This window comes from Dama dama, chromosome 26 (assembly GCF_033118175.1).
Source record: "Dama dama isolate Ldn47 chromosome 26, ASM3311817v1, whole genome shotgun sequence".
NCBI classification, from domain to species: Eukaryota; Metazoa; Chordata; class Mammalia; order Artiodactyla; family Cervidae; genus Dama; species Dama dama.
The window spans coordinates 32,938,245-32,951,711 of record NC_083706.1 but is presented as its reverse complement, the minus strand read 5'-3'; the positions used below and the strand labels follow the sequence as shown (position 1 = coordinate 32,951,711).

Below are 13,467 nucleotides of genomic sequence, written 5' to 3'. Positions count from 1 at the left end.
GACCTGGTGCACTGTGCGCAGAGGCCCAGAGCCTCCGTGGATATGAGCCGACCCACCCCGGAGGCGTGGGAGCCGTCACTTGAGGTGGCCTTCAGGGTCTTTCTTGTTATGATTTCTGAAGAGCAACCCTTACTCTGGGGAGATTTGGACAGAAGCCCCTGTCCCAACAGCAGAGCCCCCAGGTGCAGGAAGCAAAAACTGAGACAATACAAGGAAGACAGACAACTCAGTAATAGGATGGGCGTACTTTTGCTGCACTTTATTATGCTTTGCAGATACTGTTTTTGTTTCTTTTTAACAAATTGAAGGCTTGTGGCAAGCCTGCTTGGAGCAAGTCTATCAGCACCATTTTGGCAACAGCATTTGCTCACTTCATGTCTGAGTGTCACATTTTGGTAATTCTCACAGTATTCCAAACTTTTTTGTTATTATTTTTTATTAAAACCTGTGATTTATGGTCTTTGATGTTGCACTTGTAATTGTTTGGGTGCCAACAGACGCTCCCAGGTAAGACAGGGAACTTGACTGGTAAATGTTGTGTGTGTTCTGACTGCTCCACCAATGTGTGTTTCCTGTCTTTGCACCTCTCCTCTGGCCTCCCTATCCCCTAAGGCACAAATATTAGGCCAATTAATAGCTTTAAAATGGCCTTTAAGTGTTCAAGTGAAAGGAAGAGTCACACATCTCTCACTTTAAACCAAAAGCTAGAAATGATCAAGCTTAGTGAGGAAGACATGTCAAAAGCTGAGATAGGCCCAAAGCTAGGCCTCTTGTGCCAAACAGTTAGCCAAGTTGTGAATGCAAAGGAGAAGTTCTTGCAGGAAATTAAAAGTGCTACTCCAGTGAACATGGTGATAAGGAAGCGAAATATCCTTACTGCTGATATGGAGAAAGTTTTGGTGGTCTGGGTAGAAGATCAAACCAGCCACAACATTCCCTTAAGCCAAAACCTAATCCAGAGCAAGGCTCTGACTCTCTTTAACTCTCTGTGAAGGCTGAGAGAGGTGCAGAAGCTGCAGAAGAAAAGTTTGATGCTAACAGAGATTGGTTTATGAAGTTGAAGGAAAGAAGCCATCTCCGTAATGTAAAAGTGGAAGGTGAAGCAGCAAGTGCTAATGCAGAAGCTACAGCAAGTTACCCAGATCCAGTTCGGATGATTAAGGTAAGTGGCTACACAACACAACAGATTTTCAGCGTTGATGACACAGCCTTATATTGGAAGAAGATGCCATCTAGGACTTTCATAGCTAGAGAGGAGAAGTTAAGGCTTGGCTTCAAAGCTCAAATGACAGGCTCATCTATTGTTAGCAACGAATACAGCTGGTGACTTGAAGTTGAAGCCAATGCTCATTTATCATTTTGAAAATACTGGAACTCTTAAGAACTAAGCAAAATGTACTCTTCCTGTGCTCTATAAATGGAACCACGAAACCTGGATGACAGCACATCTGTTTACAACATGGTTTACTGAAAATTTTAGGCCCGCTGGTGAGACCTACTGCTCAGAAGAAAGATTTCTTTCAAAACATTACTGCTTATTGACAATTCACTTGGTCAGCCAAGAGCTCTAATGGAGATGTACAATGAGATTATGTTGTTGTCATACCTTCTAACACAGTGTCATTCTGTAGCCCACGGATCATGGAGAAGTTTCAACTTTCAAGCATATTATTTGAGAAATGCATTTCAAAAGGCTATAGCTGCCATAAATAGTGATTCCTCAGACATATCTGGGTAAAGTTTACTAAAAACCTCTGGAAAGGATTCACCATTCTAGATGCCATTAAAAATAACCATGAATCATGGAAAGAGGTCCAAATATCAACATGAACAGGAGTTTGGAAAAAGTTGATTCCAACCCTCGTAGATGACTATGAGGGGTTCAAGACCTCCTTGGAAGAAGTAACTGCGGATGTGGTGGAAATAGTAAGAGAAGTAGAATTAGAAGTGGGGCCTGAAGATGTGACTGAATTGCTGCAATCACATGATAAAAATTAAACAGATGAGTAGTTGCTTCTTACGGATGAGCAAAGAACATGGTTTCTTGAGACAGAATCTCCTGGTGAAGGTGCTGTGAAGTTTGTAGAAATGACCACAAAGGACTTAGAATATTACATAAACTTAATTCATAAAGCAGCAGCAGGATTTGAGAGGATTGATTCCAGTTTTGAAAGTTCTATTGTGGGTAAAATGGTGTCAAACAACATTGCATTCTACAGAGAAATTGTTCATGAAAGGAAGAGTCAATTGATGTGGCAACCTTCATTCCTGTCTTATTTTAAGAAATTGCCACACCAACCCCAGCCTTCAGCAACCACCGACCTCATCAGCAGCGGTCATCAATATCCAGGCAAGACCCTCCTCCAGCAAAAAGATTACAACTCACCAAAGGCTCAGATGATGGTAGACATTTTTTCACAATAAAACATTTTCAAGTTAAGGTATATACACTTTTTTTAGACACAATGCTATTGCATACTTAATGGGCTACTGTATAATGTAAAAATAATGTTTACATGCATTGGGAAGCCCAAAATTGTGACACTTGGCAATATTCACTTTTACTGCAGTGGTTTGGAACCAAACGCTTAATATTTCCAAGGTAGACCTGTCATGGTCTTTGTCAGATTTCTCTCCCCTTTTGTTCTTCTCTCCCTTCATTTAAAAACTATGCAAATTATGTGCATACCAAAGATGATGCAATCCTAAAATGAACCTATCCACAGACCAAAAATGTTGAACATGACCAATATTGTTATAGCCACCTATGTGCTCCGTACCATACCATCTCAGCCCCTTGATTACCCACCAAAGGGATCTGCCATCCTCAACTTCACATTTGTCTTTTTCCTGTTATATGATGTTCTCCTGCATGTGCATATATATATGCACAAAAATATTATTTAGTCACGCTTGTTTTGGATGTTTATAAAAATGCATCATATGTTTTTAATTTGTAAATGCCTTTTTCATTCATCACTATGTATCCAAATTTCACTTGTATTATTTTATACAGATACAGTTTATTGTGATTTCTCTGTAATAGCTCATTTGGTGAATATGATGGGATTTATTTATCCATTATCTTATAGAAGGACATTCAGATTGTTTTCCCTTTTTGGTATTACGGAAATTGCTACAGTGAATATATTTCTGCATATTTCTTGGTGTAATGAGTTGAAATCTGAGGATATGTACATAAATGTGGAATTGCTGAATCAGGATATGCAAATGTTCAGATTTATGAGATAATGTCAAAATGGTTGTCTCAGTTTATATTCTCACCACATCCTCAACAACTTGGAATTATCATACTTCTTAATCTTTGCAATCTAAATGAAGATCTGTTAAAATTAAGTTGTGGTTTTAATTCACGTTCTTCTACTAGACATTGCGGCTTAGTATCTTTTCCTGTTTTTTTTTTTTTTTTTTTTTTTTTAATGTACCTTTTGTGTTTTCTGCAAAATGTCTATTCAAGTTTGTTGCTCACTCTCCTGTTAGGATGGTTGTCTTTTTTGTTGAGCAGTGGTAGTTCCTTGTGGTTCCTGAATCAGATCTTCTATTGTTTATATGTTACCCATATCATCCACCAATTACTTTATTTTTCATGATCTTTTGAGAACAGAATTCCTTAATTTTAAGAATGTATTCCCTGAGAGTATAAAAACAGCTTCTCTTTTGCCCCTTAATTTTGTAAAACTTTGGCTTCCACAGCCCATTCTTTAATAAGAAACAGGTGTTTTATACATGGTATAAGGCAGGGATCTGACTTATTTCCCATATGGGTAGCCAGTTGTCCTAGCTCTACATGCTGAAAGTCTTATCTTGTTCCCCCTGAGCTGCAATGCCATCTTTGACATTCAGTAAGTCTCTATAAATACATGGACTTATTTTGGGCTTTCTATTTTGGGTTGTTCTTGCCTTGTCTTCATTGCTATAGCTTTATAATAAGGCATAGTATTTGTGAGGGTAATTGCCCTGAGTAGTTTACTTCTTTAGAAATTTCTTTTGAAGTTTTGAGGCTATTCTTAGCCATTCTTTCATAAATTTTTGAATTAATGTGTCAAGTTTATTGTTTATACCTGTTAGAGTTTTGGTCAGAACTATATGGAATCTACAATTCAGGGTGGGGAGAAGAAACATCTTTGTGATTTGAATCTTCCCATCCATAAACAGTATATCACTCCAGCTAATTAGGCCCCCTTTAAAAACTTCCAATAAGAGTTTATGTTTTTCTGTATATAGGACTTGTACATTTTTGGTTAGATTTATTCCTAGTTACTTTATTTTTTATTGCTGATCCTTTTGTCAATGCATGATACTTTAAAAAATTGTTATTTTCTAATTGACTGGTCATGGTATATAAAAATGCAGTAGATTTTTGTGAAATGATCTTATACCCATTTACTTTAATATATTATTTTATTTTAAATAGTAGCAAAAGGGAACATAATATAGAGAGCTGATAAATATTAATGTGATAACACATTTAAGACATTACAGAAAAGTAAAATATCTTAGAGCAAAAAGAATCAGCAAGTGACTAAGTCACTGTGTCATATCAGGAAAAAAGAAAAGAATTAAATGTTGATTTTCCTAGGGCATTATTAATAATGAAAAAATATATTTCAAATAGAATGGAAATATTCAAATAAAAAGTACCTGCAATCATAAACCTGTGTTTAAAAAGCAGGAAAAAAAATGTAGGAATTGCTTCTACTCGCCACTCCATTATTACTGACTTTAAAAATATACTTTCCTTAGGGTCTCAAAGAGATTATGAAATATTACCAAGAATAGGAGTTCATATTCTTGAACTTGAATCATGAAATTTCCTTCCCCACTTTAAAGAGTGGGGTTGCAACCTTACCATTTCCTATGTCTGCAGTGATCCTGATTGTGATCTAGAGGTAAAGGCAAAAAAATGCCTTGCCATTAGTTGCTAACTGCAAATATATAAAGACCTCTAAGGAAATTCAGGAGCTAATAATAACATCTGTTTCTCAGTGTATATATAAGAAGAAAGCACCTCCAGAGAAGGCACCACTCTATACTAAATGACCTGCTCCAGGCCTTAAAGTTCATTGTCTCTAGGCTGTTTAATGGCTTGTGTTTAAAAAAATTACTTGTTTCAGTCCAATTTCTCTCAATCCAATAACTCTTAAGCCTCTTGAAACAAAGTTAAAATTATTTTCAACTGCTTTGAACTAGGATGTGTCAGGCAGTCACCCACATTTCATGGGCATCAATAGAACAAAGTACTCACCATGAAACCTCTTCTCTTTTACTCAGGAATCAAAATTCCAATGAGCTAACTTCTGTTTTAGTCTAGAAGAGATTTATGAGAAAAGGGATTTTTCTGACTCATGATTTTAAGCGAAGTTCTCTAGATATATGTTCCCAAGAAAAACGGCATAGCTAATCATCTCACTAAACTCTAAATAACACACACTTGATTATGGAGCCTATCTCAAAAATCCAGCAATCAAGAAGCTTGACAGAAATGAGAGCACGGCTTCCCATCCTGGACTCTATGTTGTAGTGAATGACTTTTCTCAATGTGGTTTATTCAGTCACACATTCTAATATCAGTTCATTGTGTCAGAAAGGTAAAACCACAAGAATTAACGATGAAGAATTTCACTTACTCAGCCGCCTGTCGTCACCTGTCAACTTCCTACCCATTCATCACCTAGCCTGTCACACTTGACATAAGCTTCTGAAGGGCTGGGCAAAGAGGGGGCAGGAGAGGCTGGATAAATGTCTTCATGATCATCTTTAGCAATGTCAGTAGCTCAGCACTCTCAGTATTTCAGACTTGCCGGTGACAGCTTTTCCACCAGTGCTGAAGCTGCATTCCAAATTGATATTTGTGGCGGCTTGGAGTCCGGGCTAGAGAGATGCCTAAGGCAAGCCAATTTCTGTAGTTTGATACCAGTAAACAATGTGATCTCTCTTTGTGTTCATGTGGATGAGCTGGAGTGGAATGAGGGAAGGATAACTTCAAATGACAGTTGCCACAGGTGATTAATTTTTTTTTGGTCTCTTACAGATTTACTCTGCCTACTCTAATTTAAATTAGTGTTCATAATGATGCTTTCATTTTGCATAAAAGCTGAAGAGATGCTTTCACTCCTGTAACAAATAAGCAGGCAGGATGCTGTGCATGAAGATGATGTTCCTGATTCCCTGTGATTTTTTTTTAAATGTGCAAAGAGATGTTTCTTCTTTCTGGCTACCCATCTGAACAGCCCCTGTGTGACCAGGAGATGTGATTGTGAGGCAGCTGATGAGAGAAAGGTGTGGGAACAAGTGATGCCTCTAAGGTCAAGGATGAGATACTCTGAGGTCCAGATGCAACCTGATGTTGCCTTTCAGGGAATGAGTTCACATACAGCCAGAGAGAAGAAAATGTTCCAGCCCCGCATTTTTAATTATAAGCGGGAAAAGTAACTTAATCTCACTGGGGTTTCAATAAGTGGAGGGGAAAACAAATAGAATATACTGCAAAGGGCTATCATGAGGATACGACAGTGCATATGAAAGTGTTTTAAAAAGTTACAAGGCATTAGTCAAGTATTAGTTAAATATTATTAATAATTATCTCATATCAAAGGAAAATCAATAGGCTGATAATTGAGCCTTTAAACTTGGCCTTGGGAATCCAAAAGAGTACAAAATCTCATGTTTTATTAATTCTGCTCTGTTTTGTATAGTCTATTATTAGTCATCTTTTAGTTTTCCATTTTGGGTATATGTAAACATGAACACAGTAGTGTTAGTATATATCAAAATATTTAAGTAAAGCATATTTAGAGAAGCTGGCAGCATAGAGATGAGCAACATCTCGTGGGAAAATCACAACATAGAAATAAAGCAGCACAATGCTAAAGAAAGCCTAACAAGTCTAATGACCATCCAAACCATGATTCATTTTTACAGGTCATAGATTAACAAGCTGATTTTTGAAAACAAGTGAAAGATACACGCTTTCACTGTATTGCAAAAATATCCTGAGGATGTGTGATTCCAATGGAAAATATCAGGATATTTTGCTTTCTCTTTGCTCAGTCAATAGTCAGAGGCTGTAGTATGATTACCTGACATACATTCAAACAAATGTGAGCTTCCACATTGATCTATTGCTCTCTGGGGAGCAGAGCTCTCAGAAGCTCTGTTTCTGAATAACAAGGTAAGAGTGAGCCAATACAAACTTCCTTTAAAAGAAAATGTCAGATTTGGAGTAGAAAAACAAGAGAAATATCACAGTCTTCTTGAAAAGATACATAGGGCTACAATTGCTAAAGTATGTCTGGTAGACACAAACCTTTAGGAAATCTGATGAGCATATAAACCCAAAATATGTTTTGCAGGCTAACTGCCCAATCAATTCCCAGAGAACATGAACAAAAGCACAAATAAATCTAAACTGGATCAGAAACTTATTTCTGTTCGAAATAAGTTGAGCAGTGATCCCTTTGTTCTAACTAGGCAGTACCTGTCTGCCCTCTGAAGCAGTGCATGGCATTTATTCAATAGGTGAAAACTCACAGGGCAAAAAATCTATGGGAAATAAAGTATCAATTGATTATGTTTTTTCTCCAAAACATTATCCTTTTTTATACCTCATAGTCTTTTAGCAACCCTAATATTTTACCTTATGAACTGTCTCCAGCCTCTCCCTAGCCCAGTCATCATAAGACAGTTGTCAGAACTGTCAAAATCCCATCTCTGATCATGACACTTGTTCACCAAGTCTTTAATGACTTCTTATTACACACACACACACACACACACACACAATCTCTATAAGATACATTGTGACATGGCAGCAATGTTTTTATCCTTATTTTCCATTAGTCCCCCATATATAGTTACATTGCAGCTAGACGTTCTTTTAGTCTTCCTAATACTACTTGGTTTTTTCCTCCTCTGCTCACAGTGGCTTTTTTTTTTTTTTTTTTTTTCTTTTGCCTGGAATGTTCTCACTCTTCTTACGTCTCTGCCTGGTTGACATTTTAGGTGTCATCCAAGTTCTATGTCAAAAATCACCCACTCAATTTTCTGCTTGAATATCATTTCTCAGCATCCCAAAATACCCTTAAATACTGAAGAAGACGTAAAAGCATATGGTAACCTTTAACAATGATTCTCTGTTTGAAGCCAAACTGCAACCAGACTCTGGGAAGGATTTTTATTGTTTAGAACAAGGATCCTCAAGCCTGATGCTCTGAGGTGGAGCTGATGTAATAATAATAGAAATAAAGTGTGCAATAAATATAATGTGCTTGAATCATTCTGAAATGATCCCCCACCTCCGGTTTGTGAAACAATTGTCTTCCACGGAACTGGTCCCTGGTGCTAGAAAGGTTGGGAGCCACAGGTTTGGAAGATACATGAGCTTGAAGTGTCATTCCGTAATGGTGATTATTACTGACTTTTTTGCTCTCATCTGAGGAACCTACACTGCAGAGCTGATGGGAAGCAACCTCTTCGCCCATCCTCCCATGAAGACACAGACTCTTAGGGTCACCCTACTGGATTCTATTAATTTTTAAATGGCCAGATGATTTTATTCTATTTCATTTTTTATAAATGAATTACCATCCCCAGAAAATTTGGGGGGTCAGGAAGAAGGAGGGAGAGGTGGTGGTGTAGCGGTTTCCATGGCAGTGTGATTTAAGCAAGATAGAGCTTGTGGGAAAAGCTGGAGGAGCAAGAAACCAAAATGATTTATCTGTGGATAAGCCATGTTGTGTAATCCCTTTTGCAGAGTATCAGATAAAATGAAGGTCAGGAATAAGAAATAGTTAGATAGATAAACATATAGCTATAGATGTAGTCAACCAGTGAACACAATGGAAGTTGACCCAGAAACTATGGATGTGAACCTGCCTCTCTCAGATGTAGATATGAGGAAAAGAGCAGAACAAACACCCAAGTGCAGGTGTCGCTTGTTCTGTTTCTTTTAAGTGCATGATAAAAATACTTTAGCTTTGTTTTTGAGAATCAAGGACATTGTGTAAAGTGAATTGTGTGCCACTGTTTTTTGCTTACTCTGTAGGATTGCAATATGCATTATAATACAAAATTTATGCTTGTGTTTGATACTGTGAGACTGACTACATTTCTGCTGATATATGACACACCACCCATGTGAGTTGAATAGTGACTAGGAGGCTAAGGATATGCCAAATAGCCCATTTTTTTGTCTCCATCAATTCTCGATCGGGTTTTCCTGCTTTCAGGATAGGCAAAAAAGAAAGTACCCTGCATGGGACCTATGAAAGATATTGAATATTCAGTGAAATAATACTGTAAGCATTTTGGACATGTCCAGCTCTGAGTTATAGGGAAACACATAAGAAGTAAGAAAAAAAGTAGTCCTTAAAATAAACATTTGGTTGGTACACATTAGAAGGAAGAAGTTTTCCTATAATGTGCAAATCACTATGGATGATTAAGGTAATGTTCTTATTCAAAGGGCTTTGGAATAAGATACTCTGAATTTGACAATAAAGTCAAATAGCATTCCAAGAAAATTAATTGATTATGTAATAAAGGAAGATCTCAATGAATATTAGCAGACAAAATATCAGTGCATTAGTTCCTGGTCGCATATAAACGTATGAAGTAAACCATAAAAGGTATACCATGAAAGCTTTTAAGGGGAGCAAAAAAGTTAAGAAACCATGTCAATAAAATGCTTTCAGTGGATATAACTGCTGAGATTAAAAAAAATCATTGATAAAATTATGTACCAAAATGTATTAAAATTTAAAAAAAAACCTGAGATCCAGGGAATTGTTTTGTCATGGATACAAGACTAGTTTTAGGCAAGTGGCTAGGTTAGGAATAAATAGGCACTTTTCTAAATAAAGAAGTGTAAACACCAGTGTGCCTTAGGCAGCAGTGACAGCATATGTCCTGTTTAGCTTTTTTATAAGTGATTCATAAAATCATTTATAAAATGTGGAAAATTAATCAGGAAAAGGGAGTACCAGACCACCTTACCTGAGAAATCTGCATGCAGGTCAAGAAGCAAGAGTTAGAACCGGACATGGAACAACAGACTAGTTCCAAATTGGGAAAAGATTTTGTCAAGGCTGTATATGCCACCCTTCTTATTTAACTTATATGCAGAGTACATCATGAGAAATGCGACTGGATGAAGCACAAGCTGGAATCAAGATTTCCGGGAGAAATATCAATAACCTCAGATACACAGATGAAACCATCCTTATAGCAGAAAGTGAAGAGGAACTAAAGAGTCTCTTGATGAAAGTGAAAGCAAAGAGTGAAAAAGCTGGCTTAAAGCTCAGCATTCAAAAAACCAAGTTAGTGGCATCCAGTCCCAGAATTTCATGGCAAATAGATGAGGTGGGGAAACAATGGAAACAGTAACAGACTTTATTTTGTGGGGCTCCAAAATCACTGCAGATGGTGACTGCAGCCATGAAATTAAAAGACGGTTACTCCTCAGAAGAAAATCTATGCCCAACCGAGACAGCATATTAAAAAGCAGAGACATTACTTTGCCAACAAAGGTCTTTTCCAGTAGTCATGTATGGATGTGAGAATTTGGCCAAAGAGAAGGCTGAGCCCTGAAGAATGGATGCTTTTAAACTGGTGTTAGAGAAGGCTCTTGAGAGTCCCTTGGACTGCAAGATCAAACCAGTCAATCCTAAAGGAAGTCAGTCCTGAATATTCATTGGAAGGACTGATGTTGAATCTAAAAGTATCAGGTGGCTAATACTTTGGCCACTTGATTCAAAGAACTATCTCATTGGAAAAGACCCTGATGCTGTGAAAGATTGAAGGCGAGAAGAGAAAGGGACGACAGAGGATGAGATGGTTGGATGGCATCACTGACTCTATGGACATGACTTTGAGCAAGCCCTGGGAGTTGGTGATGGGCAGAAAAACCTAGAGTGCTGCAGTCCATGGAGTCTCAAAGAGTTAGACACGACTGAGTGACTAAACTGAACTGAACTGAATAAATTATTTAGAGGAAAAGTACATAAGGGATTCTCAAAGTTTCTGGAAGATTTTTCTGTGTAATATAAGGTCTTGCTGAGCTAAATGATCTCAGGGATATTTTGTAATTTGGTTTAGAAATGGCAAATTAGTTTTAATTTAGGGCAGTTTACTTAGAAAAAATCTAATTTATTTGTAGAGGATGTTCAATTTGGAAATACCAATCTTCACAATAGATTATGGGCCTTGTAATTGTTACAAATCATGTCTTTCAAGACAGCAGAATATAAGGATCACTGTGTTTAAATATTAGGGTAACAAATGGCATCATCACTAACCATGCTTTTTGGAAGCCTATTAACAGGACTGTCCCACACTTACACCATGTCCAAAGCTTACATATATATGGAATATCCAAATCTCCAGGCAACTGAAATTTCCTAAGGAGTGAAGGGATTGAAAATCTCAAAAGAAAAGCCTAATTATTTCTGGCTATGTTGTGAAACACATAATTTCCTCCCTGATCAATACCCACTTCCATGTTTACCCATCCCCTACATCTTCAGGAGCTCACTTGCTCTTTCCTATTAACATCAATAAGCCCACTTTGAGAGCCCACATCACAAATCCAATGGCTTTGAAAATCCAATCTAGTTCAAGACAGAAGACTGGGCATACAAATTGGTGTCTGTTATTTCCCCAAACTTTTGGAATAATAGGTACACAACGGAAAAAATTAAATACATTTCTGTGTATATTTGCAGAGCTTAAGTGTGGATATAAATGGGATAAAGATTTGGACAATTTTTGAAAGACAAAAGACATGAGGAATAAAAGTGGGAAAAGTTCATAAAGGAGATTAGGGCCAAAACCTATAGGAAGTATAAATGATAATAAGACTTTAACACATAAAGGTCAAATTATCAGTGAGAAATGAGGATGAGACATCAAAATAGCTTTTGAAAGCAAGCAAAAATAGATTATAGGATGATTCCAGTAAATTAGGTCTAGAAATTGGACTAGATGATTTAACAGTTAACAAATAAAAGTATTGAAGTATAAGTATCTTTGAAATATTAAGTGGTACAGATGTGTTTCTTTTCTTAATGAAAAAGATTAATGTATTCTTTTCCATTTATTTTTATTAGTTGGAGGCTAATTACTTTACAATATTGTAGTGGTTTTTGACATACATTGACATGAATCAAACCATGGATTTACATGTATTCCCCATCCCGATTCCCCCTCCCACCTCCCTCTCCACCCGATCCCTCTGGGTCTTCCCAGTGCACCAGCCCCGAGCACCTGTCTCATGCATCCAACCTGGGCTGGTAATCTGTTTCACCCTTGATAGTATACTTGTTTCGATGCTGTTCTCTTGAAACATCCTACCCTCGCCTTCTCCCACAGAGTCCAAAAGTCTGTTCTGTACATCTGTGTCTCTTTTTCTGTTTTTCATATAGGGTTATCGTTACCATCTTTCTAAATTCCATATATATGCGTTAGTATACTGTATTAGTCTTTATCTTTCTAGCTTACTTCACTCTGTATAATGGGCTCCAGTTTCATCCATCTCATTAGAACTGATTCAAATGAATTCTTTTTAATGGCTGAGTAATATTCCATGGTGTATATGTACCACAGCTTTCTTATCCATTTGTCTGCTGATGGGCATCTAGGTTGCTTCCATGTCCTGGCTATTATGAACAAGTGCTGAGATGAACATTGGGGTGCATGTGTCTCTTTCAGATCTGGTTTCCTCAGGGTGTATGCCCAGAAGTGGGATTTCTGGGTCATATGGCAGTTCTATTTCCAGTTTTTTAAGAAATCTCCACACTGTTTTCCATAGCGGCTGTACTAGTTTGCATTCCCACCAGCAGAGTAAGGGGGTTCCCTTTTCTCCACACCCTCTCCAGTGTTTATGGCTTGTAGACTTTTGGATAGCAGCCATCCTGACTGGTGTGTAATGGTACCTCATTGTAATTTTGATTTGCATTTCTCTGATAATGAGTGATGTTGATATAAAGATTAATGTATTTTTGAGTTAATGAGTCAACAACTAGAGTTATAAATGAATTATTCGGAAAATGGAGATCCCTTCCCAAAACAACAAAAAAATGGAAAAAAGATACACTTTGTTTTGGAATTTGGATAGGGTTGAAGAGGAAATCAGAAGAGGGCAGGGATAAAGCATGAATGTCAATAGGCCATTGGAAGTTATCATGTAATTTAAAATATCTGAATTTTTCAGTGTCATTCAGCATTGTTTGTCATTCTTTTTGGACATACTTTATACCTGATATCAGAGATGTGAAACTGTCCTAGTTTTTTACTCAACTATCTGGACTCTCTCTTGAAGGCTTTCTTACCAACTTACCCTATCTTAACTGCTTTAAAAATTGCCAAATTTTCAATACTTGGGATCCCATATAAGGCCATTTCCTTCTCATTCTGTACCCTCTATTTAGGTTAGTCACTACTACTCTAGCT

At 37.2% G+C, this 13,467-nt stretch overlaps 1 pseudogene; it reads left to right on the top strand.

Moving 5' to 3' along the window:
- The first annotated feature begins 644 nt into the window (after positions 1 to 644).
- LOC133047069 (tigger transposable element-derived protein 1-like) overlaps positions 645 to 13,467 on the top strand; it is a 128,255-nt pseudogene continuing 115,432 nt past the window's right edge.